The sequence below is a fragment of the Geospiza fortis genome, unplaced genomic scaffold (genome assembly GCF_000277835.1).
Source record: "Geospiza fortis unplaced genomic scaffold, GeoFor_1.0 scaffold219, whole genome shotgun sequence".
Taxonomy (NCBI): Eukaryota; Metazoa; Chordata; class Aves; order Passeriformes; family Thraupidae; genus Geospiza; species Geospiza fortis.
The window spans coordinates 218,012-220,977 of record NW_005054376.1 but is presented as its reverse complement, the minus strand read 5'-3'; positions in this window follow the sequence as shown (position 1 = coordinate 220,977).

Here is a 2,966-nt window from a genome sequence, read left to right as displayed (position 1 = left end):
CCTGCTCCAGTAAGCTATCTCTGAGCTCCCTTCCCCACACATACACAAATTATTCAAACTATTTTACTGATCAGCTTTCATCAATGTAATTGCTTTCTTGTGGAAATGTTCACACCCTGAAGTGCAGTTCTCAAGTTTTATAGCACACAAACCATTCCTATTTTCAGTGCTGTCAGATAATTTCTTCTTGCTCTAAACTCATTCTAATTAACTCTGTTAGTAATACATACATTGGGGGATTTAGCTAAGGGCAGAATACCAAGGAAATAAACATAGTATATCTAGATGTAAGAAATGGAGAATTCCTGTTTACCTAAAAGCAGCAGTGAAGATTGGTGGGGATGCATTTACAATTGCTGTATGAAATCAGACTTTCCTGGGCTTTCTCAAACCCTGTTATCATGCCTCTGATTCTTATAGTTAGTGTATATAACCCCACTGTGCTCTGTTGAGAGAAAGAACAGCTTGAACTTTAGTATCGCAGAAGGGAAGATGGAACTCTAAGAGTTAGTTGAGACAGAATTTTGGAGTGCTTAGTTTTTGTCCTAGCAGGACATCTAGCATGCAGGTGCCTTGCATTGCAGGATAGGAGTTGCTGCAGAAATTTGGGTTGTCATTCTTCGCAGACTGCTGTTAAGGGAACCTGCTCAGGTAAGGATTTAGGGAAAAGCTCCTTATTTTCTGACGATGCCTTGTCTAACTTGTCAGAGTAGTAAAGTTAATTTTCTGTTGTCCTGTGAGGCTACCTACATGTCTGAACTGAAGAACTGGCTGGTAGGAAATCATCTCTCAGCTGCACAAGTGCCCACTTCTGCCAGAGAGTATTGGATTAGAGCCCAGCCCTGGCCTGGGCTGTGGAGATGCCTTTAACCATCCTTCTTTTAGTCCTCAAATTCTGCTAAACAATTTTCAGAAACTCTTAGATAGAAATGACAGCTGATATACTGAAGAAAACCCAAATGTGAACAGGGACTCTTGATTAAAAGCATCCCAGCACCAGCTCTGTGTATGTATTTTCCAGTGAACTTCAAAAATGAGAAGATGCTTCACTAAAATGTTTTACAGCATCTGTTGACACTCTGTGTAAGGCCTTGCATGGCCCTCTGGTACAGCTGTTTCTGACACAACCTGGTAAAAATCAGTGCTTGGCCACAGTTGCAGCACGTGTGTTTGTAAGGTCTGTGAAGTACTGAGCTTCCTTTAGATCCCCTGGCAACTCACAGGAGTCTCTCAATTCCTTGGAGGTACCTGTCGACGCTACAAATCTCTGTGCAGTCACATTAAAATTCCTCCAGCATTCTGGGGGTTCCAAGCAGCTTTGATAATTTCCATTAGTAAGTTAGCTCCATTTAGCATTGCAGTTCAGTTTGGAAACCATCTGCAAGTAATCTTGTTTAGCTGTATCACCTTGTACTGGGCAGGCTGGAAATAGAAATAATTACATGTACCAGAAGCCAACTTTCTTATGTAAAATGGAAAAAAAAAAAAAAACATCATCAGCACCACCACCAGCAAAACAACCATTTCCTATTTTCCCTTGTAGCCATTAAAATTAGGTTGAACAGATTCCATGACTTTTGAATGAACATGGGCTCATTTCAGAAGAGAGATGTCCCAAATTTTGCCAAGTTTCCCTTTGTCTTATGGGAACTGGCTTCAGTGGTTGAGCACAGTGAGATAGCACGTGGTGCATCCAGCCATCTCACAGTGGCCTTCAGAGAGGAAAACAAGCAGTGGGTGTATATCAAAGGGAGGGCAGGAGGCACAGGCATGACTTGGAAGGAGAAGGAATGAGAAATAAATGAAGGGTTGTAATGCAAACAGAGAAAGTCTCCAGGGATAGTTTCAGTCTTGAAGCTGGAATAATTCATCTTTGTCAGAGAGCTCTGGTCTGGCAGTGTCTGGGTGCTGAATCACTGTTTCTCAACCAGTACCCTGCAAGGAATGTTACCAGCCCTGGCTGCTTTTGCTGAGAGGAGATGTCTGTGTCTGATCAGGTGCCTTTGTATAAAGTGAATATGCTGAACTTTCTGGAAACTGATATTTTGCAACAACAAAATTAATTGTGGTTGCCACTTCAAAGCATTGCACAGCTTATGTAAATGATTTAGGAATTCAGCTTCTGTTTCAGTTATTCCCACATGCATCTTACTCTGCATGCCTCATGCCCCTGTGTGTAGGATTAAAAATGCAGATGGCTGCAGGTGATAGCCATGAGGGCCCTCAGGCTTGGATTGCCCTGACCAGCATCAGCTGGGACCTCACTCACGCCCTCCAACCAGAGGCTCTTATTCAGCTTCATCCAGGACCTTTAGCATTTTTTAGGTGGACTACAAGAGTGGCTGCCTCTCATCCTGCTCCTGAGTCGTTGCGGGCATTCCTTGGGCTGCCTTCTGACATGAGATGTGTCATGCTTGATGTTCACTTGGGTGACTGGTGGCCACCTTAGTTCATTCACAGTGAGTTCCCCTGTTTTGCTTATTATGATAAGCCTAGTCTTTACAAATATTTCCTGATATTAGCATGATTTTTCCTGTTTTAGAGAAATACTTTCCAGAAATGTCTATAGAGACTCTATGCCTAGGGATACGTTCTTTGTGTAACACATGAGTTAAGAGTATAGTCAGCTTGTTCAGGAAAGCATAGCTGCTTGATGACTCAGCTGCTAGAAAGCACTGATGTGATGTTGGTATTTATGATAAATTAATGTTGCCCTGGGTTTTAGAATAAAACAACAACATCTATTAACGTGTAGTTTCCAAGAATAATCAAGTTACAGGCTTTGATGGCTGGGGAGTTTCTTGTGTTTCTCCTCTGTTGCCAATAATTTTCAGAAGTCACTGGGCAGTTCACATGAAATTATTAACACCTTCCCTCTATAAGGCTAGAAAATATCTAATCCAATAAACAAGCTGACATTATTATAACCACAAATTTGAACTGATGTTGGCCATATAACTTGTGGT